The 27,686-nt window shown below is 40.0% G+C and overlaps 2 long non-coding RNA genes across 3 annotated transcripts in view; both read left to right on the forward strand.

Moving 5' to 3' along the window:
- LOC309339403 overlaps nt 1-27,686 on the forward strand; it is a 314,171-nt gene that overhangs the window by 60,851 nt on the left and 225,634 nt on the right. The gene's annotated exons all lie outside the window — the stretch shown is intronic.
- On the forward strand, nt 21,248-26,905 carry LOC309339481. 2 transcript variants are annotated; one of them, XR_014155397.1, is made up of 3 exons: nt 21,248-21,521; nt 25,137-25,367; nt 26,404-26,905. It is a non-coding gene; the product is annotated as an uncharacterized lncRNA (long non-coding RNA). The 2 variants fall into 2 exon arrangements; XR_014155398.1 differs by lacking the exon at nt 21,248-21,521 and adding an exon at nt 24,119-24,303.

A 27,686-nucleotide genomic window follows, 5' to 3' on the forward strand; every position in this document is an offset into this window, starting at 1 on the left:
AAGTGTTTTTATTAAGATATAATAATATATAATAAGTGTGGTCATTTAAATAATATATTTTTCTTTGGTTCTGAGTGAGATAGATGATTTATTTCAACTTTTCTCGTTTGGATTTCAAAATATTTTCACATTCGCCAGCATTGGGAAATAGAAAATCGAAACATTATGTGCAGTGGCATATATGTGTGGTATACTATTTGCACAGTGCAACAGCAAAAATAGCAGCCCCTCCCTCTCAGCAGATCAACACACCCTCCTCATTCCACACGTCATCTGTGCTCTTTGAACTAAAGGGCACAGCAGTTGTTACAGAGTTCTGATCTTGTCCACACTTTGGGAAACACTGAGATAAGACTATTTGTATATGACTACAGGGACGCAGGTGGCGCTGTGGGTTAAAGCCTCAGCACCTAGGACTTGCCGATCGAAAGGTCGGCGGTTCGAATCCCTGCGGCGGGGTGCGCTCCCGCTGCTCGGTCCCAGCGCCTGCCAACCTAGCAGTTCGAAAGCACCTCTGGGTGCAAGTAGATAAATAGGGACCGCTTACCAGCGGGAAGGTAAACGGCGTTTCCGTGTGCGGCTCTGGTTCGCCAGATGCAGCTTTGTCACGCTGGCCACGTGACCCGGAAGTGTCTCCGGACAGCGCTGGCCCCTGGCCTCTTGAGTGAGATGGGCGCACAACCCCAGAGTCTGTCAAGACTGGCCCGTACGGGCAGGGGTACCTTTACCTTTACCTTTTTACAGCTAATAAAAGCTGCATTATTTATTTATTTTGGCTAGAAAGTCTCCAAAGGTATGCTATGGCAACCCACAAGTCCAAATGGCACAGTGACCTATCAATTTATTGTCTCCTGAATTCCAGACTTTAGGACCCCTGGGTGTACCCATGTCTTGATAAATGGATAAATGCCTCTCACCCATCTTCCTCCACCTGTGCCCCTTCCACCCTTCTCCGTTGAATTCCAGGTGATTTTTTAAAACATGAAAAAGTAATAATAAAAAAGCATCATGAAAATGGTTATGTTAAACATTTTATAAATGCTGTTTATTGCTTTGAGTTTAAAATAATTAAAACATAGGGGTGTGACCTAGGATAAAATTAGTGAGAATACAGTTGTTATTGCTTCCCTCTCCTTTCATACTTAACATGGAAAGTCAGCTATGTCCTTCCGGTCCTGATTCTGGTTATTGATTCCACCCACACCCACACTCACACACTGATTCTGTTGTCATCTAATAACAACAGGGTGCATTCACTTGTAGGCAGGAAAATATGCAACGCTGCCACACCACACTCATGGCAGGCTCACAGAAGGCACACATGCACTTATCAACACACATGCACCTCTGTCTCTCTCTTCCTCTCACTCACATACATGCCTCCACATACTTCACACTGACGTTTTCCCTTAACATATTTTTGTATTTGAGCTGTCAGTATTAAGAGCTATGGACAGCTGGAGGTGGTGGTGGTGGTGAACTCCTTGCAAAACACCGACATGCAAAATGCATGCATCTCTTTTACCCATGATTTCCTAATGACTAAATTCATTTACAGCATAGTTTGAGAGCAGGAAACAGGCTACAGTTATTGGGCATTTAAAATAATTCAGCAATAGAAAGCATCCTCGCAAACCCCTGTAGTCTTAAAAATACGTACTCAAGTACAATCCATTTTAATGTCAAGTTTACTGTTCAGTTAATATATATTGTGTTCAAATTATATTTCTCTTAAACGGTGATAGTTCAGCAGTTTTCTTTGTAGCCCCTTCTCCCCCCCCCCCCGCCTTCAACTACCAAGTCATGTCTGCTTCATATGCAGTGGAGTGGAGCATTGGTGGCAACTAGTGATTAATTAGTTCAAAAAGTGTGCAGTCCCTAGGGATATCCTGAGAGATGCTTTCCAGGCCTTGTTTAAAAGAAACATATTGCTTGCATTTACAGGTGTTGGTAGACTGAATTTAGATTGGCTATCAACTATGCTCTGAGTTTGCTACATCTGCTGCACTTATTTCTGTTATCGTGTTACAGGGCAATGCATTAATTGTGCTTAATGATCCATTCTTTAAAACCCAAAGTTTATGTTTTCACTAATTGTAATGTGACCATTGCTAGGTTGCTTTCACTTCTCTGTGAAATAGGGAAGCTTAATATTCAAGGTTTTTGTCTTTCATAGTGCTGTGACATTTTCCATTAATGTGTTGGTTTGATAACACTGGGCAACAATTTTTTACTTTTTGAATGTTGTCTAGATTTCTACAACCAATTTAGGGTATTTTTGCATTGCTGAATCAGGAAATGGCATCCGTTTCTCTCCATCAGGTCAGGTTTTTGTGCTATGTTGATTTGAAAAAAAATCAGATCTTGTGACAAAATCTATTACATTTTTGTGGCATTCTCAGCTGATTTTTTTCAACACATATCATCCTAAATATGTTTTTAAGAGAAAAAAATGTTTTTCCAACAGCATATATTGATTACCTGATAGAAACAATTACTGTGAACTGAATGGTGGGCATTGATAAAGGTAAGTACACGAAAATTGCATGTTGCTTCACCATTTTTCAAACTTCAGGGCTTGAACTTCCGTTTCTTGGAACTCCTGGAATGCTCAGCGGCAGGGAGGTCTCTCTTCAGAGTCCAACAGTAGTCAGCCATCATGACTGCGTCCCAGCGACCCTGAAACCTGGTCTCCATCTCTTTGATGTCCTGATGGAATCTCTCCCCCTGCTCGTCACTCATTGAACCCAGGTTCTCAGGAAACCGGTCCATATGTGAAAATAGGTAGTGCATCTTGACGCTCATGTTGCAGCCCAGGTTTCTGAAAGCAGTCAGCATGTTGTTGACAAGTTCTGCGTAGTTTCTGGCCTTATTGTTGCCAAGAAAGTTCTTCACTACCAAAACAAATGCCTTCCACGCTTCCAGTTCCACTTCGTTCATTGAGTTTCCGAACTCTGGATCTCTGATGAGCTGACAGATCTGAGGACCGTCAAAGATGCCAGCTTTCAACTTCTCCATGGTCAATCCTGGAAAAGCCTGGCACAAGTAAGTGAAGCAGTCACCATCCTTGTCCAGAGCCTTGGTGAACTCCTTGATTAAGCCGAGCTTGATGTGCAGCGGTGGGAAGAGTATTCTGTCTCTGTCCACCAGAGGGTCGTTGATGATGTTCCTTTTTCTGCAAGGCACCAATTCCTCCCGCACAGGCCAGTCCTTCTTTGTGTAATGCTGAGCACCAATTTATGGAAGATTTCGAGGTTTTATGACTTCAAACTGATCCCTTTTCGACATAATCACCCAGAACTATTGGACCTGAATACTTCTTGTCATTAAAATAATCATTTCCAATCAAAACAATTATTCGACATGCCATTTTACCCCCACCAACTTCATCTAAAATGTTCCACACAAGCGTACATGTGAACAAAAACGTAAAAAAAGACATGTGGCCATAGCTCAAAAACTTGACCTGATTGAGCAAAACCAATGTGATTTTTGGATTCAGTGCATCAGATTCGTCCTAAATCAGCTGAAAAAATGCGGACAACAAATTTGTTGTTGACCAGTGTAATATAAAGCTTTCTGGTGCTACTAGAAATTACATTTACTTGCATAGCGTCTCAACTCATTCATGTTGATGACATTCTGCCTGACATGCTGCACCTTTGCATTTGCAAATGTGGGAAGACTGGTTATAATTGTTCGACACAACAAATCATTGCTGGACACGTAGACCTTGAGATGAGTCTTGTAAAGGGATGAATGAAAACTGAGCCTGCATTGCCTGTGCAGTCCAACCAATCTAGTTATGATTTTGATATGGGGCTGGTTAATCGTACACCATGTTTTTCAAGTGATTTCTTCTATACATCTGATCTACTCCATGTTCCCAGGCTAGTAACTCCGGACCACAATGTACATTATATACCATTATTCCAACAATTTCCTTAGAGTTATTGCCTTCATTCCCTCTGTTTTCTGTTGGGTTAACTATTCCTACTCAGTGACATAACTGGAATTGGATTGTTCCAACTCCCAGATGCTCAAGGATGGTGTTTTATATCCCAGCAAGATTGCTGGTCCTTGGTCCTGGCCTTTTGTTCACTTTCAACTTGTGTGGTTCATGTATGGTTGTGGCTTACTACAAAACTGGTCTGTTTAATTTCTAGTCTGTGTAATCCATAGGCAGAATTTGCAATGGATGTCCTTTGTTTGATTTACTTCAGGCCCAAGGTGGTAGTCTTTTGGACCGCTTCCTTATACTTGATTAGTGGCAGTGGTAAGATTAATAACCTAGTAGGTGTTGCTGTCTTCATTTATATAATATTGTTCGTTATATATTTGTTAACTGCTCTGGGCTCCCCTTGGGAGTAAGGACAGGGTATATAAATTTATTAAAATAAGTGATTAAAATGTTGAAGACAAAATCAAGGAAATTAAGCATTTCTCACCATTTGTGCATATGGGATTATTCACAAAATATGACAATACACATAGACTAGCCTTCTGTTACTTTTGTTATCTGGAAACCTATAATGCAACATATCATCTCTCCCATCTATTTATTGTATATTTTACTGAGATTATATAACTGTGACCATGAAAGTGTCAAACATATGAAGAAGCCTGCCAATATTTACGGCTTCCTCACCCCACCCCCCAAAAAACTTTATGATTGATTTCATGGGCAAATAGAGAAAGCTGCATTGCATATTTTATAATGGGTGTTCACTATCAGGAAACCTGTATGTAGAATATTGTAGAGTCAAGGACAGCAAGAGTTGGGAAGGAAAAATAGGTGCATGCCTTTTATTTTTAACAGATTGAAATGATATTTAAGGTGGAGAGTAAGTGTAAAACCAAAAACAAACTCCAAAACAGTATCAGTGTCTCCTCCTTACTGTAGAAGCCCACACAAGGTTGTACAAACCGTCTCTCTCCCAGTGGACTCTCTGCGACCATTACAATTTTGCACAGCCTTCTGTTCTGCTGAAGACAGATGGAGATTTTATTAAATCAGGCCTTAAACATACAGAGATGATTCCTGCTAACAGCAGGCTATGTGTCTGGAGAAGACTGAAATATTTATCCGCTAATATTAAAGTCACTATTACAGTATACAGTGACAACTTGGAAGCAGATGCTTCTTTAAAACCTGTGGGAAAATAAAGGGTAAAGGTAAAACAAATATTGCAGTAAAAATGCTCACATTTGTAAATGGTCTAAACAAGTGTGCATGCGTTTCCAGAAAAAGATGCCGACTTGAGAAAATAACCTGACAATTTGTTTTTGCACTGCTTTAACAGTTGTGGGGTGTGTGTTTTTCATCATCTCTCCCCCCCTCCACTCAAAGTTTCAGTGTTGTTAGGTATGATGCACAGAAGCAGGGTGAGAAAGCGATTTCATGCTCTATTTATTCAGATGAAGTTTGGAGGTTTGCTGATGAATACTGTCATGTAAACCCAAACAGAAACCCCAAGTCTTACAATGGTAAACAGAAAAGGTGTCTATTCCAGTTAGAGATTTTGTCACGAGTTTCACAAAATTGTTTAACTTGCCTTATGTAGTTCAGCATGTCGTTGCCTGGCTTGGGAAAAATAGTACTGTTACTAACAGCATTGGTAGCTGCATCAACTTAATCGTAAGGGTGTCGCCTACCCCACTGAGAGCACAGCGCAGAATAGGACCCAGTGGTGCCTCTTTCTATTCTGCCTCCCTCCCTCTTTTCTCTTGCTGGCTCTTGGGAATATCTTGCAAACCAATGCCCTGGGGGAAAGAACAAAGGTGGGAAGGAGGGGGATACGCACAAGACTTCCTGTCACTGCAATGACCAGCATGCTTTCATGTGTGCTCTTGCATTCTCCAAAGGCAGGCTGGGAAGGAGTCTCCTTTGAGCTCTCTTCTTATCAGAATCAGTGTAGGGATAAAGTATCCCTTAAAACAGAGAGGCTGTGGGCACATGCGTGTGGTAGTGCTAGTTTGGTTCTGGTATATTACTGTAATTGAGAATGAAAAATGAAATATTAATGATGAAGAATGCAACCATAGGAGTACTGCAGGTATTGGCTGTGATAGTCATTGCCGCCTTCAGGCAGTCATCAAAGATGTTCTTCATTACAGTTATGGATCCTTCATGGCTGTTCACCTGTAGCAAATTGGTATGGCTCATCTGGCAGCATTCTCATTCAGCAGACTGATAAGGAACCCAAACTTGACTCAGTTATTGGGGAAGACCTCAGACCAGAATTCCATATGGCCCTTGGTCCCTGGAAACTTTTCTCATAGGACATTGAGGTTGGTGTAGTATTGAGTACTTCCCTTGAAGGGCGCAGCTAGTCAGCATTTTCAGATGCTCACATAGCCTGTCAGGCTGATAAAGCATTTGTTCTGTGCCTATGGGTTGGAGCAAGATGTCCTGGTCTTGACTCAAATCCCATGGGGTATGATGGAGCAAGGCAGCTAGGCAGGCTATCCAGTAGCTGCGGCACCAAAGGTAATTCCAGGTGACCAACTTTCTCCCAATGAAAGCTGAAGGTGAGCCACCAGTCAGTTTCCTTGCTTGAAAAAATGGAATGTAGAGGCATCTGGCTTAGAGCCTTGTAGTTTTTCATTCTGAGTCCTTCCATGCACGTTGCCAAGTTGGCATGGGGCCATAGGTGCCTGGCATGAAAAAGGCCAGTTCCTTGGGGGAGTGGGGTGCAGTCTCTGTGGGCATTGATTTGGAGGTCATGACTTGGGGAACTCATACTCAAGAGCCCTAGATCTGCTGCATTTAGGACTCACCATGATCCTGGGGTCTGCATCCTGGGGTCTCCATCTCAATGGATTGGGCTGTGCCATCTATGTCAGAGTCTGAATCTGATTGCTCTGGGTGGGGGGGGGGTCTTCACACACTCCTAGAATTTGTTGACAGGTTCCTCACTATCAATGTTGCCAAGGAATTCCAAATCAATGCTTTCTCTTTCATTGTAGGTTGAATCCTTTATGTTGAAGTTTGGCGACTTCCCCCAGTAGTTTCGGAGTGTTACTCTTCTCTAAGGACATGTTTGGCCTATGTAAATAGCAGAAATACATTGCGCATAGTGAATGGAGTATATCATTTTAGAAGATGTTCAAGTAAATAAGCTCTTCATTGCATAGTTGTTCCAGGCTTAGATTAATGGTGGGATGAAAGACATTACTGGTTCATGGTCTGACAAGCCTTGTTCCTGTGAGTCCAGATGATGACATTGTAATAGGCTGTCAACAAATAAATAAGAGGCACTGGGTGGTAGGACCTAAACTAACGTTCTCCTAAAACTGCCATTTTTTTAAAATGCTGGCATACTGTAGCACCATACACAACAGTACCATGGATGAGAAAATACATGCTACCCTAATTTGAAAGAGTTGTGGGTAACAACAAATTGGCAAAGCTCAATAGCTAGGTGTCATGTGACACCATGATAGACAGGCATTTCATATGCTATTGTCTGTTGCAAAGGATGTATACATGTTTTATTTCCCCTTCACAGTGCTGTGATTTTCCTGGCCCCTTTAGTACATTTTAAAGGAAATAATAAGTGGCAAATAATACCCACTTGTACCCTTCACGGCAGACACAATACACATATTATTTTATATGTTGTTATTCGTATTTTTATTTGAGCTATATCTATGAGCAGAGTATTTGGTCCTCTTTTTCTTTAAATGTGGTGCAGGTGTCATGTTCCACATTGGTTGGTAGTTCTCCCAGAGTCAGTGATTTAACAAACACTCCACCTTACTGAATTATGCACACATACTGTACCTCATCTTGCTTACTTCTCCATGAAATGTCAGAAGTACCTCCTACCGTGCTGTATCTGCAACTCCCGCAATACTGATTAAATTTCTATATAATACAAAATTGCTGAGTCCTGTGAACCATAAATTATAAAATCTGCCTTCCACTTCGTAAGTCACTTCTTAAACGTGCATTTTCAGCTTAGGAGGGTCAAGTTATAATTTTGCATATAGGTAGAAAACACGTCCCTATGTTTTAATCTTAAGAAACCTGAATCATTTTAAATACTTTTTTAAAAAAAATGAAAGAAGTAAACTGAATAATGTTGTCACCTATTACTATATTCTGAGTCACCTGAGAGATGGAAATAGCATTGCTGCATTCTAATACAGAGCCTCTAGCAAAAGAGAGGTTAGAGTATGAAGAATATGTACAGAAGAGGGTCCCTACTTAGATTCTATCTGTAGTGAAATATGCTCTATGGAACTGTAATCAGGAACTGAGCATTACAGTAGATATTACTGCACACTAGGAGATAAGTGTTAAAAGGGCTTGTGGTCATTTCACACATCAAATGATATGTGTGGTTTCTCTATCCCAGGTTGCACATTTTAAATCACATTCACCGCTAGTGACCTTTTGGCCCTCAAACAGTAAGAGCTTAATGTGAATAGTCCATTCCTGTTAATTTAAAGGCTGTGGTTGAAACTTACTCTGTAGAGAGTAAACTTACTATCACCAATACGTTTTGTGAGTTAAAGGCAAAGCCTGTCTTGACTCATGGGAAAAGATAGCATATTTATAGTGCAACCCAATGCATGTCTACTCAAAAGTAAGACTCATGAGTTCGATTGGACATGCTCCCCTGATAACAATGTACAGTACATATAGGAATGCCCACAGCCTTATTCTTCACATCACAGAATTACACTGAGTAGTCCCGGTGTTGAGTCTACCCTGGTTTTTCAAGCTTAATGACTGAAGTTATGATGGGCTGTTTCAAAACACAGCGAAAGAATCGAAAAGTCACATTTTATTATATTAAATATACACCCCGCCTTTTCTCCTTTCCTGCATATTTTAGGAAAATTTTACATACAGAAAAATGTACATTAGGAGAAATCTGTGCTAAAATGCTGCTGAATTTTCATGAGGATTACTTGGAATAATAATATTCACAAACTGGTTTTGAAATCTGGAAATCCAAACTTCAGACAGAGGGAAACCAAAACTGACGTATCTGCCCACCCCGACTTCCAGATATTGTTTTTTATGGGCCGCTGTCTTGATGGCTGTGAGAATAATCACCAAGTTCTTATGTTAGTTGAATAAATGCCCATCAAGGTTCTTTTCTTCCCTCCTGTGTCCCCCCACCCCCATCCTCCCACTTATGCCCACCCAAATCCTTGGAAATGAGAATAGCGGAAAATAATTTATAGCAGTATTTTTCTATATATGGTGCTGTGATGTCAAAATCCCACATGGTTATTTCTTTCTCTGAAATCCTGAGTATTAAAGTTTATCAGTCTGATAAGAAAGGACAGATAAATAAAGAGTTCCAGTGCTTTCAGCACCTTATGCTTCCTTGCCCGCTTCTTCTTCTGTGCACCTTTCCCCTCATTATTATTTGCCTTCTCTGCCGTTCAGTTTGATTGGTTGTGGCAACCTCATAATTTTATTTATCAGGCCATTCACAGTGCTGTGATGTCATCAAGTGAGTGTGCCACAGCCAATCATATTGGATTGCAATTACAACCAAAAGAGGGTGAAGGTAGCAAAAACAAGATGATGGTGAAGAGGAAGAAGTGGGGGGGGGGGGGAGAGAAGCAGCCATCAAGGGAACAAAAGGAAATGAATATGTTCACAATAATAAAATAAAATCACTAAAAATGGGGATGAGGGGCATCTTTTAACACACACATAGGCATGCTCTAAATAAATGCTATGGGGAAAATATACTGTAATCACTGTATGAAGCAGCAAAAAAGAAGAAAAAGAAGCGTGCCTTCAGTTTCTATAGCTGATTCACCACCTTTGTGGCTCAGCAGAAATTGTCTTTAAAAAATAGTGTCTTTATGCCCAGACCTTTGATCCAAAGACCTTAACAAGAATTGAAATCCTGACTGCAGTTCTAAGCCTTGCTCCCAAGTGGAAACAATACGTTTCTGTAAGCAAGATGATAGAAATCAGGGAAAGGAAGGAAATTGAAAGTATAAGGGAGCAGCAACTGCAACAGACTTCTTTGTACCTTAATTTACAAAAAAACAGTTTTCCTCCCATGTTCCAACAGAAAGCTTATGCCTGCACAAAAATTTGGAACAATGTCCATAATGGAACCTTTATGGAAATTATTTTAAATGCTATTTTATTTGCTGAATGGAAAGTATGATACAGTAGACCTTCATTTCACTTAAATAGTTTGAGGAGGCACCGAGCCATCTCCATAATGAGAACTTCTTCCTCATCCTGACTCCCTGAGGGGCAGTGGCCAATATACCCTGTATGAAAAGAAGCCACAGGATTGGGAAATCCCAGCCTGAGGATACCTGGAGTGGTGGAAGCAACTCAACAGCAGTGAGCATAGAAGTGGGGAGTGAGAAACAATCTATAGGAACTAGGACATAACTTGAAGAATAGTGGCAGGTGACTCCCATCCCAAGGACTTATCCCAGGAGCAGGAAACAAACAAATAGTATTTATTACATTTATATTCCACTTTTTCTCCAAGGAGCTCAAGGTGTTCACATCTTTCTCGAACTCCCCATTTTATCCTCACAACAACTCTATGAGGTAGGTTAGGCTGAGTGGCAGTGACCAGCCCAAGGTCACCCAATGAGCTTCATGACAGAGTGGCAAATTGAACCCTGGTCTCCCAAGTCCTCCTAATCCAACCCTCTAACCATTATACCACACGTTTCCAGGATAAGACAACATATGGAGAAAGAAATTAAGAAATATCCTCATTAAAAAGAAATCACACACCATTTAGAAAGGCATGAATATATGAAATGAAAATTCTTTCAGGCTAAGGCCTGTTCTGTATTTTCATATCTCCCTCCGGTCCCATACTTTTACGTTCGTTACAAAGCCACATTCTGACTCATTTCCCAGCTGATCCTCTCTGTCTGACACTTATTCTTAGCCCACCCAACATGTCATACAACAACCCCTTCCACTTAACCTTCCACAACAAGTACTGAGCATGTGCAGAAGACACCCTTATGCAATTTTTGAGCCACTGGCCACAAAAATGCATATATATATATACACACACCCCTACAAATACATTTACGCTAATCATGGGCAATGGCACATGCTAGACATTGACCTAATAAATGGCATGGGGAACTGTTTCTCAAAAGGCACTGTAGAAATGGAAAAACCATTGCCTGAAAAGCTCCCATGCAAAGTCTATGGAAGAAAAATGCATACCACTTTTCAACGACTCTCATTTCTACTCATGGACCATCCTCAACCTTATCTCTCCTACACTGCAGAGTTTCAAACAGTCTGTGGAACCATTTTCTAACTATAAGCCATATAACCTATTTCCAATTTCTGATAATGGTAGAATGTGACTCAGCTGACACACCAGCCAAAGGCCACAGATGTGACCTTATAATCCCCTCCCCCCAATGTCATAGTAAGCAGCAACTTTTTCTCATTCTGAAATGTTTCCAAGATTTGGGCCTACCAGTATTTCCTTTTTTTTTTAAAAAAAAAAAAAACCTCAATGATGGGCAAACCTTATCAGCTTAGAGGTTACCAGGGCTAAATGGTCCAGTTGTAAAACCAGAGTAGTTGTGGTTGTGCTAGTAAATCTGTTCCCGGATGGACTGCCCAGTCTATTTTATGACAGAGCCTCCCATCCACCATCTTGTCCTCAATGTGACTGTCGAACAAAGGTAACTGCTGATCAGAGGCTTGCTTCTTTATCAGCTGTATGGCTTTGCTTTGGGTGCAGTGTTGTAGACATGCTCGCGCTGATACAAGAGTGTGATTTGGAATATTCAGAGTTTGCTTTTAACATAGAAATGTATAGCAGATTAACTTGACAATCTGCTATCTGGACAGCTGGGCATTTCAAATAACTAAATGGATGATGGGAGGGACTGCACTGTACTCTAAAATAACAAGTTTTGGTAGCTGCGACTAGTGATCAAGAGCTGAAAGTTAATATATACATTGATTAATAAGGTTTATTGAAGCAATGTGGTACATTTAAAAGACACACACAAAGTTTTAATTAAGACTGTAATCCTTAGGGGACTTTCATCCTTGTAAGCATGCATAGGATTGGGTTGTAAATGTGATAGAAGTAACTGAAGCTGTTTTTAGAATCGTTTGGACTGCTCTATGTGGGGCATTTTTAATTTAATACCATTGTTAGCTTGTAAAGACTATATCTTCCTGACATAAGTTGCTGTTCCTGCATAAAAGCACTGGTAAGTATCGCAACACCAATTTGGCCCCATGAAAAAAATCCAAAATCTTTTAAGGCCAACCAAAATCGTGTGTGAGCTTTTAGCTTCTGCAGAACTCTTCCTTATCCTAGATGAAGGGAGACAGAGAGAGAAATTGGCTGGTGTTCAAGCCATCTTTAGACTCTTGCAAGATGCAGACACAGATAGCTTGAATACCAGCCAAAACAAAACCAAAAAACCACCACTTTCCCTCTCTGACCTTTGTGCTTTTTACCATTTTGCTTGATATGAATTTTGGAGCTGGTTAGTATGCTATGTTTAGAACAGCAAAAATTGTTTTCCAGGCATTACTAGTATGCGCTAAGATTAATGAAAATGCTATTGACTACCATAAAGATCCTGACTTTCTTCTTGTGTTGTGATTTGATGTTTTGCAATAATTTGTGAGATTTTGTCCATGTGCTTTGTTTCTTTGATATACAGCTGAATTTGTATGATGCCAAGCAGCTATATTACAATAAATTAATTATGATGATAACTTGGGCCAAATTTCCTTTACAAACTAGCTTGGGATGCTAGCAAAAATCTCTAACACTAGTCTTTTTTTCTTTTCTAAAAAAAAGTCTTCTTCAAAGCATAGTTTTATTTACAGAAGCAAGCCAAGCTATGATCCTATTACTCATGCTAATTAGGGTGTTTTTTTTTGTAGTTATAAAAAGGATTTTTTTTAAAAAAAAGAAGAAGAAATAGTGGCATTTGTTACATTTTGGTTCCAGGTATAGCCAAAAATGGTATTTTGTGAGAGCTTATATATCTCTGTGGGAAGGTGCAGATACATAAGGAACTTGTACCAAATGCCGGTGGTTCTCTTTGCACCCCTGGGGCCTAAAGGGTGCTGATGCTGCTGAACCTCCCTGAATTAATTAGCCCTTGGTTCTTACTTTACAGTGAATACCCTCTCCTATGGGTTTCAGATCTGAGTCCCCTGGCAGTGTCAGGCAGGCAACTATTTAGTTGAGCTTCTGTACCAGCTGGCAGCCAATGAGTCTCTAAAGGGACTTAAGAACGGGAAAGCCAGCCAATCATGCATGGTGTAATTTACATCTGATTGATGAAGATCTTAGAATCACAGAAACAATTAATTTGTACCAGGGCTCCTATGGGTCTAAAATTGAAAGATTTTGCCACTGGTACAAACATTAATTTTCATCTTGATCAATCTTCCGCCTTTTCATATGTCACATTTGTTCACGAGACACCTTTAGAATCATGCATGTTAAACAACGACTTGGGCAGCGTGTGTGTTTAAGGATTAAATAATCTAGTTAAGCAAATTAATTTACCAAACACATTTGTAGGTGGCTGAAGAGAACGCTTTAGCCAGTTAATGCAAACTTGATGTTGAAAATTTGTTATCCTCCCCAACATATAAAAAGCGCAAAAACAAGAATATATTAGGATGTCTCATATTAATCTTCAAAAGCTGCAGTAATTTTGAGTAAGAGTACTTTCATCTTAGTGTATTCTTAGTGTATTGAGTAAGAGTACTTTCATCTTAGATGGTGTATTCAAGGCATTGGTTTAATATTTGTAACTAAAATTTATCACCATTAGTCCTATGTGTTTTTACTGAGATCTTAAGACTGATTCAGCCCTGTTACTGATGCAGCACCATAGGGCATAACAGAGTCTAGTTTCCTTCCCTCCTTCTGTTTTAGCACACAGAGTACTGGGTGAGGGGCAACCATTGAGAACATCTCAATCCCCCTCAGCCTTAACCAAGTACCCAGGCGCTGTCATTAAGAGAGTGGTTGATCTCAGAGACCATAGTAACACAAGACAAAATCTTTTGGCTTCATAATAGACATCTTCCAAACAATCTGGGCATCTTGTATTGAAAGGGCACGTGCACTAAATTCCTGCCTACTGCTTCCTTACTTTAAATCACCCTACATTCCTGCAGTATACCTCTTCATCATGCCCCACATTCTAACACATCAGTTGTGCCATTTAGGAAGACCGTTACATGCCCTGAAATCTCCACGTTTCCTAGCAGTATGGAACTAATAAGGCTATGCATTTCCTGATGGAAGAAGGGCAGACCATCATTAGAGGTGATTGCAAGGAGAAGGCATAATAGGTTGTAAAGAGGAAGAAACCTTAAGAGTTGATAGTGAAGATAGTGGCCAAGAAAGTTTTGTCTGGATGGCTTCTGCAGGAAGCAGAATGAACGAAACTAGGTTTGGCTTGACAGGATAAAAAGAAATGCAATGGGAAAGAAGGGAGGCAAAAGATAAGAGGGAAATGGTAGATAATAAAATAAGAGAAAAAGAATCAATAGAAAGGAAGCAGAGTAGAGATAAAAGAAGAAATTAAAGCTGTGAAGGAGACGACAAAGGAGAAAAGGGGGAATGCAAACAATTGGGAATGAGACATTAGAGTGAAGGCACCATGGTATTTTAATTAAGCTCCAGGATGGACAATAGCTTCTTTTTTCACAAATGGTTCCTGTTGTTGTTGTTTAGTTGTTTAGTCGTGTCCGACTCTTCATGACCCCCATGGACCAGTGCACGCCTGACATATGAGCAATCCTAAATGATGGGAGTGAAGTGGTGGATCGTCCACCATTAGCAAAGCTCTGATGGTTCACACTGATCATGGCGGGCGCTGCCCCTTCAACATTTCTCTATTATTCTCTCCCTCTCGCTCTCTCTGGAGTAGGTGCTTGTGGGTTTGCATCTTTTAAAATCCCCCTAACCCCAGGCAGGAGGGAGAATTAACTACACCAGGTCCATGTTGGTAAAGGTAATATGGAAATATAGTGTCAGAGGAATAAAGATGCTTTGGATGTAGCAGATCCAGGTCTTCCCTCACCTCTTAAACAGCTCGTTTTAGAAATTACCATCAGATACTGCTTTATAGCCCAAGGACTCCATTCCCTCATTTTGGTCTCTTGACCAGAACATCTCCTGCAAAGCCATGTCCTCAGGCATCAGGTAGAAGGAGGAAAGAAATTACTGTCTATGGAAACCCTAGTTCCAGAGTACAAGCTTACTTTCATTGTCTCCAGAGCCAATTACAGCTGGTCAAATCAGGAATGACATCGTAAATTAGAGTGGGTAACTGCATTCTTTTCTTTTTTTCCGGCTGAGAAAGCATTTAGTAGTATTGAAATTGGAACAGAATAGCTAGGTGACCCCCTTCTGAAGATGTTGCCTAGGTGACTGATGGACGGTGCACTTAGAAACTGTCAAAACAGAATTTTGGGAACTGCAAAATGGCAGTATCTATGCCAAGCAGGCCAGATTAATCACAACTCAACAAAAATACCATTAGTCCTCATTGAAACTCTCCATCAAACAAAATCTAAATTGGACATACAACATATTAATGGCAATTTTTGTTTACATATTTTTATCTCTATCATCTATGCCCATAAGAGCCATTCAATCAATTTTTCACTAAGTACTTTTCAAAATATAATTACTCTTATGGGCAGATCTATGAACAGCCGTGCCATCCACACTATAGTTCACTAATTGCACTTCTGGGCCATTATAATGAATTATTCGTCCACGTTCTTTAAGAAGATCAGTTAAAGCTAATCACTTCCATCACATATATCACTTCTGAGAGATCCATCCATAGCAGCCTTTTCATTTACAGCTTCATTTCTTTTTAATTTTCTAGCATTCCAGGATATGGCCATAAATACATATATCACAATCTGTTAGCATAGTAGATTTAGTAACTAGGAAGGAAGAGAGTGTATAGATTAACCAATAAGACATGTACAGCTACATACTGGAATAATATTTTTCACTGACATGCATGAGGATTGGACTTAATGTGTGAGGACTGGTTACCTTACTATGTGAATTAATATGGTTTGTGCGGCAACAGGTCTTGAAAACCCAGTTTCTAAGGGCATGACATATCACTGGTATAAATCCACTGATCTTTGTGAAACCACACCTACCAGCCATGCTAGGAGAAGGTATGGATCATCAGTATTTTTTCTTTCCATTTCAGTTGTAGACTAAAACGATCAACTCAGTGGTAGTCACCAGGCTAGCAGCACTGGTACATATTCATGGGCACATGGAATTGCTTTGTCCATGCATTTCAGTCTGGTGCTCCCGACCATACCAAGAAACAGACAAAACTGTAAGTGTGTGTGTGACTACCATTTTTGCCCAGCATACCTTCTCCAAGCACACAAGCGAAGGATTAGAGCATTCTCCATTTGCCTTGTTCAAGTGGACTGGGCCTAGAAAGAGCGGTCAAGGGAATGGACAGTGGTGACAGGGACAAAGAGGAAGGCTGGCTGACTCAGAGAGAAGGTCCCACTAAGAACATCTTATCCAAGGGCCTCTTTCAAAACATGGAGCTGACACTACACCTGATGCCATTTTGTGGACGCCTCAAATTTTCAGGAGCAGCTTCCTGCATCTGGATGTCACAAATTTAATAAAGAAATAATGAAAGGGGGAAAAAGAACTTCACGGAAGAGGTGGAAATACTGTATTTAGCCCTTTTGATCCTAGCCTATGTTAAAATAATATTTGCTGCTGAAGACTTGTGTTAAGAGAATGGAGGAAACATTTTGAGGCCAAAGAAGTTGTAACTAAGGAATGTAATTGTTGTGGAATACTAACGCGGTCACCAAAAATGGGCAAGAAGCATACAGTGGTACCTCGGGTTACAAACACTTCGGGTTACAACCTCCACTAACCCGGAAGTAGTAACTCAGGTTAAGAACTTTACCTCAGGATGAGAACAGAAATCATGCTCCGGTGGTGCAGCGGCAGCAGGAGGCCCTATTAGCTAAAGTGGTACTTCAGGTTAAGAACAGTTTCAGGTTAAGAACGGACCTCTGGTTACCGATTATGATAAAATGGGCCAGGGACTTCGGATATAATATACAAATGGATGATTGGATTAAATTATGGAATGAAAATATGAAATTTACTGCATGTACAGCGTTAAAAGAAAAGATTATGAAAATGATGTATAGATGGTACATTACACCGGTAAAACTTGCAAAAAATGTATAAAACATGTAAGAAATGTTGGAAATGTAAAGAAAAGGATGGTACTTTCTATCATATGTGGTGGGAATGTAAAAAAGTGAAGAGCTTCTGGGAACTGATTTATAATGAACTGAAGAAAATATTGAAATATACATTTGTTAAGAAACCAGAGGCCTTCCTCTTAGGAATTATAGGAAATGAAATAAATAGAAAGGATTGTAAACTTTTCCAATATGCAGTAACAGCGGTGAGAATATTACTGGCCCAGAATTGGAAACAAGAACAAGTACCAACATTAGAGGAGTGGAGAATGAAGCTGATGGACTATGCAGAACTGGACAAATTGACAGGAAAGATTAGATATCTACGAGACCAAAAGTTTATCGAGGACTGGGGAAAGTTGGTGGACTATTGGGAAAGTATAAGTGATAGAGAAATAACGTTAGTGGCATTTAAAGAAGCTCTGTAAAAGTCAAAGAAATATTGCAAAAAAGATAAACAGGTTTCAAAGGGTATATTGAAAGGCAATAGTGAATTTAAGAAATGTGTATTTAAAAATTAAATTTGGATGATGATTATCAGAGAGGCTGAAGGAAGTCCAAAAGTGAAAATTTGTTAAAGTTGAAATGTGATGTGTTATGTATTTTTTATTGGAAATTAATTAAATATATATATATATATATATATATATATATATATGCAGGTTTTGGTGTCCTCGGGTGTCTTCCCGTGTAAAAGTTGGGGTGTCTAGGCGACGTTTCGATGAGGTCGCCTAGACACCCCAACTTTTACACGGGAAGACACCCGAGGACACCAAAACCTGCATTCCTGTACCCGTGAAAATCTACGAAAGCATATATATATATATATATATATATATATATATATATATAAAAGAACGGACCTCCGGAACGAATTAAGTTCGTAACCAGAGGTACCACTGTCGAAAAGAGGAAGCCCTAGCCTCGTGCAAGGAGTTTTAGCATTTCTGGCTGTCAATCAACAAATGGCAACATTAACTTCTTCCCAACAACAAGGGAAGCCCCAATCGCATCAGTGGCCAATGAACAATTAGCCCGCCCCCAACTTTGGAGTGTCCTGGCGGCCCCCACCGCAACACGTGCTCTCCATAAAGGAGAACACGCTTTGTAAAATCAGAACAAATGCAGAGTATGTGTATTCCTTGGTTCAGCCTTTGAACCATTAAATCAATGGTGTGCTCATCTGAGTTTGCTTGGATTAATTTTGGATTTCATATTTGCTTTCATCCCACATTTCCTTGATTCTTTCCCATTTCCATTCTAAACTGCATAACATTATCACTTCTTAGTTCTCATCTCCCATATTCTGCTTAGAATTATCACTCTGGTTCCAAAATGTGCCTCTTTATCCTTTGCCCCTACTAATTGGCTTTATTTATTACTTTAGGCCCCATCTTGTACTTCATGCACACTGTCAAGTTTTATCAACGGGTCTCTGCTTTTCACATTCTCTTTGTTTCTCTTTCTTCTCCCGGTCTGAGAAGCGAACTTTTCAGGAAACCTGCAACCCTCAGTGAAATTAAAAGATGTGGCACATTTGTGTCTGGATTGTATTGGCTCTATCACTCTCCCGTAAGCCATACAACAGGCTGCCACATCGTCCTCATGGTACCATGACCACCCATAGATGTACAAGAGCATCCTTATCTGCTTCCATGAAATTTTGGAAGGCTTAACACTTTGTAAGGTTGCCGTATCCACATTTGCTTAAGAAACTTAAAAGTATTATTCAGAATTCCTTATTTAAACTGATAATGCAACATTATCTCCCACCCACTGAAAGAAGCTTTTAAAATAAATATTCATTTTATTAAATGATTTCTGCTCTGCATATATCAATCAGCTAGGGTTTGAATACAAATAATAATTCTTTATAATTTTCATTTATAATTACTAGCTCGGTGGCTGTAAAAAAAATAATTTTTGCAGTGCAAATGATAAATAAAATATAGGCTTTCCTGCTTGAAATCAATACGTTAAGTTTATTTCATACAAATACACATAGAAAGTTCTCATGACAGTCTGAAAAAATATAGAATTGCCTGGAGAGGATATGAGTTTATTGAATTTTCTCACTTTACTGTTTCATAGACTGCATCCTAACCAGATGGTATAATCTGATTGCATCAACTTAGAAGTATATAGGATTTTATTTTAATGTTAAAAAGGTCACTGGCTTGGGATCTTAATTTCTTTCTGTCTTCTATACTGCACTAGAATTACAGTACTGAAGGTAATGTAAGATAACTTTAATAAAAAAGAAGTTGAGTTTTATAGACTTAAATTTACTTATTCATTGCCTACATATACAGTTAAATTCTGTAGGTGCTTTTTAAGTTACTACCGAAGCAATATATATCTTATTGAATGATGGGTGAAATTTGTATTAATGTAGTTGATGTGGGTATAAGATTTCTGCAAAAGCATTTTACAGTATTCACTGTTACATTTCCATCTCCCTCCCTCCCCCTCTCTCTCTTATTCTCTCTCTCTAAGCAAAAAAACCCCCACACATTTCAGACCCCCCCGTTTATTCTAGAAGTGAACATTATTTGACAAGTTCTGCTAACTCTTAATCAGATTCATTTTACCCTTTCATTCACAAAAAGTATAGCCTAACCTTCACCTATTAAAATAGTTTGCTTAAAAAAAACCCCAGTGACAAAGTAAATTTAAAATTAAGCAATCAAGACACTGAACTGCAGTGCAGAAAAGGCAGCCAATAAAATTGCAGAATAAATTGCAACTGGAAAAGACTTTTTCTTGTGTTGAGTGGGGCATCTCCTGCTGGTCAATCTGCCCTACCCACAGCTGCTCCTCACTAAAAAAGCCACAGCACCTGAGGGATGGAAACCTTCTGGAACAGTACAGAATATGCCAAAGACAGCTGAAGTGGGGTGGGTGGGAGCATACTGAAATTGGGTGTCCTATGCACATGGAAGGTTTCCCCCCCGCTAGCACAGAACCAGTAGTGGATATGACCCTCTGTAAAAGCAGAAGTCCCAGCTCGCTCTCTACAAGTTATAGCTGAAGTGGTTGATGGGGTTCCCATAGCAAATAGTGCAACAGAGACAAAGGACAATTCCTTGTGACTTGCATGGTTTCAGCCTCTGAGACTATACAGAACATAATCTTAATGGCTTGCCTCAAAATATAGAGAGGTACACATCTAAGAGGAGTTCTATCTCTTTTGTTTGGGAGTAAAAGCATAATTTGGAATGTAGTGAGGAAAAAGATGTAGTTTTTGGTTGGTTCAGTTTCAGGCAAGGCTTTTAAAGTACTGGTGACGAAGTCAAACCAACCTTGGATTTGTACTGATCTGCAAGTTGGATGCTTCGTGTCATTGTTGCCCAAATTTGGGGGTTATCCCTGAGTCTGTCATATTAGACAGAAGAGCAAAAGAGATTTACATCACCGAAGGGAGATGAAGTTTACAGTCATTTTCTCTAATACAATTGGGCTTATTCAGTGCTTCTGCTATAGAAGCGGTTCTACAATAATAATGCTACTATTATAATACAATTTCTGTAATAATAGCACTTCTGTTATAAAATACCATTATTATAGAAATGCTATTATAAAGCAAGCATGGTTGTTTAGTATTTCTTCTGCAATAAAGGTGCTAAAAAGTCTGTGTGTGTTATAGAAAATTATTGCAAATTTTTCTTGTCTGGCACTGAAGATTTTTCATTCTGAATCTTGTCTGCTGCAGCCCCTGAAAAGCCGCTCTCATACTTCACTGTGATGTTTCTTTGAATTACAGTAAACATTGTGCATTTATAGCAGGAAATTATTGGACAGGCAAAAGGCAAAGCCCCCACCCACCCCTATTCACTCTCTGCTTATCTTAATTCACCCTCTCTTTGAAAATATATTTCATATTGGAAACATTTGCATAGGTTTATCACATTTGCATAGTTCACTGTTAGTGCTTGGAGGGGGGGAAATAAAACAAAAGATCTCATCTTTCCCTACTATTTTGGTTCTATGTGAGCAGCATCCCCTTTAATGGATTCTAGTGACATTACTTTATTCATACATCTGCTTGTAATTATTCAGCAGTGACAGCAGAAGAAGCAGGAAAAGCCACAGAATACTTGGAAGACCTGATCTAGCAAGAAGGATCTGTGTGGAAAAGATAGGTCTCTGGGTCACCTTTAACATGGGTCCCATGAATACAAAGAAGGCTGTCATATGTGCTGAGGACAAAAATCCCATGTCAGATTTGATCTGTGCCCATCATACCTAACATTTTCTTTTGGTAAATACCCCCAAGGCATTAGTGGGTGAAGGGCACTTCTCCAACTACCTTTCATTGGTAAATGGGTTGGCAGGTTCCTTGTTTTGTTCTTGGGACTTGGCCTATGCACCCATATCCACTGTTCCCCTGTGCTGGGAGGGGGATGGGGAAATTTCCCTCTTATCATCACCCACTGGTAGTGACAGATCTCACCTGGGGTGGTTTTGCCCAGGGTAGTAGGAGGGAAGTGTTTCCTTCTCTGCCTTCCACCTGCCCATACTAGGACAGTCTCTGGTTATCTTGCTGCAGATCTTCACGCTGTATTCAATAAATACAACCTTAAAGCAAAAGTCTTGTCTTTCAAGACACCATTCTGGGAGTGCAGGCAACTAAAAGTGCCCAATGCAGTGTCCAATGCAACAGCAACCCTGTAATTGTCTCTCATCCCCTGAACTCTACATGGAAGGTGGAAGGGAGAAGCTTATGAGTTGCAGAATGAGATGTGGTCTGGGGACTGCTCTGTCTTTAAACCATAACCCAGCTATAGCAAAATAGCTAGTTGTGGCAGTGAATGTGTTTCATTTCCTAAACTGGCAATGCTTTCCATAAGCTAAGGATACAGCCCCCCCCCTTTACAGGCATTCTTAATGTAGTCAAAGACCTGTAGAATCATGTAATTACCACTGATACATGAATTAATGATGTGTGCCCATAATTTTACTTTCTTGGAGAGGGCTGATCACTTCTTTCTTGCTGAGGAATGAGTAATCAATCATGTCTTTCATGTGAGATTATCAAGTCCAATAAAATATTATTGCTCTCTTGGGATCAAACTTAGAGCATGTAGGTCTGAAGAGTTTGAAACATGGCTAGCACTTCTGTGATTTATCCACAATTGTAAATATTTTATTATCTACTGATGACTCTTTAACACTATATATTTGTATTTTAAAATTACATAAACTGGTTCAGAACCCACACTTGGTTAGTAATGAATTTCTTTGTGGATGGCCTTTCATGGACAATTGCCTTCTCCATGGCCTGAACTATATTCGTGGTAATTAAATTATTGCAGTAACTCAGATCTTATTGTCTTTGCCTTCAGTGTAACATTATTCTTGTGGTCTGGCAGAAGCTGATCAAATGACAGTTTCTTGACTGTTGAGTTTAGGCAAAGTGTTGAAACTCCCTCTTGTATCTCTTGAAAATCTTGAATCTCTGCAGGGAGTTAAGAAAGAGTTCTTCCATTTCTTCCACACTGCCTTGTCATACATTAAAATCTGTGATGTGTTGCTTTTAAAGAGGCCCTTCAACCTATATTTGGTGAATGGGTTTGATAAATGCATCTCTGATTCTTGATATTCTTCTTTGTCTTTTTGTTGCAAGGGTTGCAGTGCACTTTGTGATCCTTGTGTTGTTGAAATATGGCAAATATTTTAGCATTTAAGTCTAAATAGATGTGCATTTTTTTTAGTCAAAGGGGCTTTTTTGTTTATAGATTTTTAGGACTTAATACAAGGAAGCTATAAATGAATTGCCTGCCTGAAAGCCACTTTATACAATCTAAGTAAGCAAGAAATAACACTTTCCCCAGGCAAATAATGTGGCCTCTCAAGCTTCCCTTTTAGTATAACACTGAACACTGGGATTTTACTGACTTCTTACCCCTAGGATTTAGCTCCTGAGTTTCAAGTTCTTATGAATTTGGCTCCAAGCACACAGAGACCTTATGGTGTCCGTATTAGTTGGAGCTGTTTTAATTATATTGTTAAACAAATTGGTGTTCACCTACCCTCTCTTTGCACATCTGCCTAACTTGTGTTGATGCTACAGATAGGTAGCCGTGTTGGTCTGCCATGGTCAAAACAAAATAAAAAAATTCCTTCCAGTAGCACCTTAAAGACCAACTGAGTTAGTTCTAGGTATTAGCTTTCGTGTGCATGCACACTTCTTCAGATACCTTTTCTGAAGAAAGAAAAGAAGGTATCTGAAGAAGTGTGCATGCACACGAAAGCTAATACCTAGAACTAACTCAGTTGGTCTTTAAGGTGCTACTGGAAGGAATTTTTTTATTTTGTTTTGTGTTGATGCTTAAGTCAAGAGTGGAAGACCTGGACCTGAGAGGCCTGGGTTCAAATGTTGACTGAGTTATGAACTCACTGAGGTGCTTGGAGGTTTCATGGCATGTACAATGGGGGTAAGAAACACCTCCTCAAAAGGTGTTGGGGGGAATGAGCCGGATAGATTATAAATGTCTTTAAATACTTTATATCATATAGCAAATATAACTAAAGTGTTGTGCCTGCTCAGCAAAGAGTTCTATCTTTCCCCCATGTGAAGCCATGACAGATGCCCTGATGACTCTCAAATGTATTTCCCAAAATCTGACCTTTCACTTTGTGCTCAATTCAACATCTCTAATGTTTTTGCTGACATTTCCCTCTGGATGTTTCAATGACATGTCAAACTGAATGCTGTGCAGATGGACCTCCTGATCTTAAACTCACCAACTTCACACACTTTTTTGTCACTGTCAGAGTTTCTGTTTATCTCTCCTCCTACTCATAGTGTTTTGGTCCTCCAACTCCCCTACTCTTCTCTTTGCATTTTCAGCTTCATTCCTTATTTCATGGATTGAAGGAACCCATATCTTGCCATTACATCAGAACCAGCAATTTATGGCTTCTCCTTGCCCTCTCAGGCAGGAATGCTGGCCTGCTACAATCCTGGTTTGAAGGGAAGAGGTTTGCTAGTTCAAACCATTGAAGTAACTCAGTGGAATGCACAAGGAGCAATGGAAGGAGTGAGCAAGCACAGGACTTGTTCATGTGAAAGTTTGGCATTAGGTGTGACTGTGGTTCCTAGTGAAGTGGTCCTATGCATTAGGCATGCCAAAAGTACATCTCCCTTTGCTTTTATTTTAGTTTTAAGGGTGGTTATTGATGCCTGTATTTATAAAACAGGGCATTGTATTATAACAAAAAGTAACCACGACAAATGCTCTTGAAGCACAATGTTTTGATTTGTTTAACTTTGTGGTTTTAGAGTGGGGAGTTACATTTTGCTGAGATCTTGTCCCCTCCCTAACTGAAGTGTGGTTGACATTCCCCATAAGTGAAGTCTGAAAGGGTACCCATGATGCACAGCAAGCAGGAGAGGCAGTGGCAGAACTTTTGTAACTGCAGGATCTTTGGGTGTGCTCTGAAAGTCATAGTGAGAGACAATGGCTTAGACTTTAAAAACATGTTAAGTGAAGGAAGTTCATGGAAGGAGTTTCTTGACCCCTTTTTCCTCTTGGAGCCACCTGCTCCAAATGATTACCATGCCCCTCTGAATTATGTGGGTTAGGGTGTGGGGAGATGCAAGAACAGGGAGAAAAGAATCAATTTAAACTAGGTGATCTTGGGTGATTCCCTCCTATCCCAGCTGCAATAAATGTTCTGCTCCACATTGTTCAGGGACTCCCTCCCCTATGACCTCCAGGAAGGTTTTTTTGAGGCTGTAATGGGGATAAGAGATCAGGAGACTTTCCATCTGTGATGATAATAATCTGTGAACTTCCTTCAGTTAGCTTATTTTAGGATCCCTGTCAGTATCTTAATCCTTTTATAATGCTTTACTTGCTGTACATTGTAGAGAGGAGAAGCCAGCTTAGGAACAAGCTATGTAACGTGATACCATGCTGAGTGTATACCACGAAGCAACAGATGCTACAGAAGGCCCTTTCTGAAGTGTGTGGTAGCTTTTGAGACATCATGGGATTGAACAGAACGCTGCCAAAAAGTCTTAATGATGTCACTCAAGATGTCCCTGTAGGGATGATGGAAGATCAAATCAGCACAAAGCATAGAGTAGAAAGAAAACCAGGTTTGCCTGAACTCTGATGTCTCAGTAGTAGCAGATCTTGTGCACAGTTTGAATTAGGAATTCCTTGTGCACACATTCTGGCTCATTTTTTTCTTAGCATGGTGCTCCCCATCATACAAAGAGTTGTGAAGTTAGAACCATAACAGGGGTTTATGGAAATGCACCTTTGTTTACAGCACCACCCAAAAGCCGCTGCAAAGCCACTTTCTTTGATGCCATGCAAATCCATGGGAATTTACTGAAACCAAACATGACATTCCCTTCACACGTGCACCTTTCTGCATGGTGAGGAGTACCGTGTTGGGAGAAAACGTGGCCTAAACGCATTTCCAAAGCTTCCTTGAGACAGTTGCCCCCGGCCTCTGTAATTCCTAGACTGTTAACATCCAGTTACTGTAGTTTTGTATAGGGCTGCCTACAGGCAAGCCGAGTTATGCCTAACTGTTTGACAAATCTTTGCTTGATAAATAGGGCAAGCTTACCTAATCTAAGAGGGGAAGGTTCCCCCCCTCTCTTCATGTAGTTTGAAATGGTAACACCAAGGCTACAGCGGCTTTCTCTGTTATTTCAGGCTTGACAATATGGCTATCATTCCTGACAGCTTGACATGATATTAGCTATTCCAAGTGTCAGATGAGAATAGCTGATACGGTGGTGCACTAGTGTTGGAAAATTAGATGGGAATCTCGGGTGTGTGTGTGTGTGTGTCTTAAAGCAGCTGCTTAAGTCTCTGATTAGCTGGGTTTTTCTATGCTGCTGTGTAATTTAAGTGAGCTCTAGCCAACATGCCTGAGGTGTTAAGAGGATGATGCATTTCCTGTAGGCATGAATAGGCTCCTAACTAAAGCAGGAAATCCTTACTGCCATTTATTATTTTTCAAGGCAGGTTATATATTTTTTGCTCTCTCAAAAGGAAGCAGTACCAATTAGCCCGGAAGTTTAACCTCTTTTAACTTTGCTTCTTTTATGGGAGCTTTCTAACCTTTTTTAATAAATCATTTTCTTTCTTCTTCCCTTTTTTGTCTCTTCCTCGCAGAATCATTTCCTAATGTTTCTCACGCTGGGTCCGAAGAGTAGGCTGCTTAAATTCGAGAATGATTTTTGAGGGGATAAAGTGTACAAGATTTTTGAATTCTTGCCATAAGTCCTTGGCAGTCGGCCAGGAAGCCTCAGAGGAGTAAAGCTAATGAAGGGAGGGTAAAGAAGATCTAGAGTATGTGGCTGGTAATGCAGTATTCATTTAATTGGGAGCAGGTATCGGTGCAAACTTCTCCATTTTAATTGGAAAAAGGAATGGGGGGAGTTGTTAAGGGAGAAGAAGGGGGAAAAGAATGCATAAAGTTTTCAAGCTGAGGAGCCAAAAGAAGGCCTGTATATGGCAGAGAAAGAACTCAATTTAGGGCAATTTGCACTGCAAGCTGGGCTGCTGTCTCCCCTGGGGATGAGGATGAGAGAGAAAATGGAACCAAAAGAGAACTTGATAAAATCACCTAGCACAGACAATCTCAGCAGAATAGGTTTTTTACTGAGTTAAATCTGCCCCAATCAATGTGATTCTTTTCATATAAGTTACAAATAAAGAGCCACAAGATTACAATAAAAAATTGTGGATGTAGAGCTGCTGATGTTGCAACGTGGGAGTCCAAAGGGTTTGTGGAATATATGGGTGAAGGTTGTTTATTTATACCTTCGTGCTTATTTGCTACACTCCCTCATCCTTTTTCTTTCCTTGTCCCTTATCTTTAAATGTTGGATAGTGCTATACCATATGAACCCTGTAGACTGGATCGCCTCTTTGTATGTCATGACTCTTCGCAAGGCTTTAGATCTGAAAGCTGCTAACATCAACCTTAGGATCTGTTTTAAACAACAGCAAAAAAGAGAGACCCAAATCCTTTTAGCTTGTATCTTGTCTATCTGGTTCCATGAACGAACTGAAATAATAAATAATGCCAAATGAAATGAAAAGTTTTAGAAACCATGTGGTGCATCCCCACATTCCTTTCACCATCTGTATATGAGAGTTTGTGGCAACTCCACTATCCCTGCCTGAGCTGCTCTGTGTAGCCACTGAACCTCACCTCAAATGAAATGTGGGGGTTTTTTGGGGGTAAAATGTATGTCAAGGTTTATGATATTAGTTAAATTTCACAGTGCAGTTTTGCAGAGGGATGGAGGCAGGGAGAGAAGAGGAAGTGTTATTGTGGTAGTACTAGTTGTGGTTTGGATTCATCTGGGAAGCCGCTTCATTATGTTGTTTCATGGGCAGATGCTGCTTCATTTAATTCTCTCGCTTTCTAAGGTCACTTCGTTGCACAA

Source organism: Podarcis erhardii (genome assembly GCF_964252035.2).
Source record: "Podarcis erhardii genome assembly, chromosome: 3".
Lineage (NCBI taxonomy): Eukaryota > Metazoa > Chordata > Lepidosauria > Squamata > Lacertidae > Podarcis > Podarcis erhardii.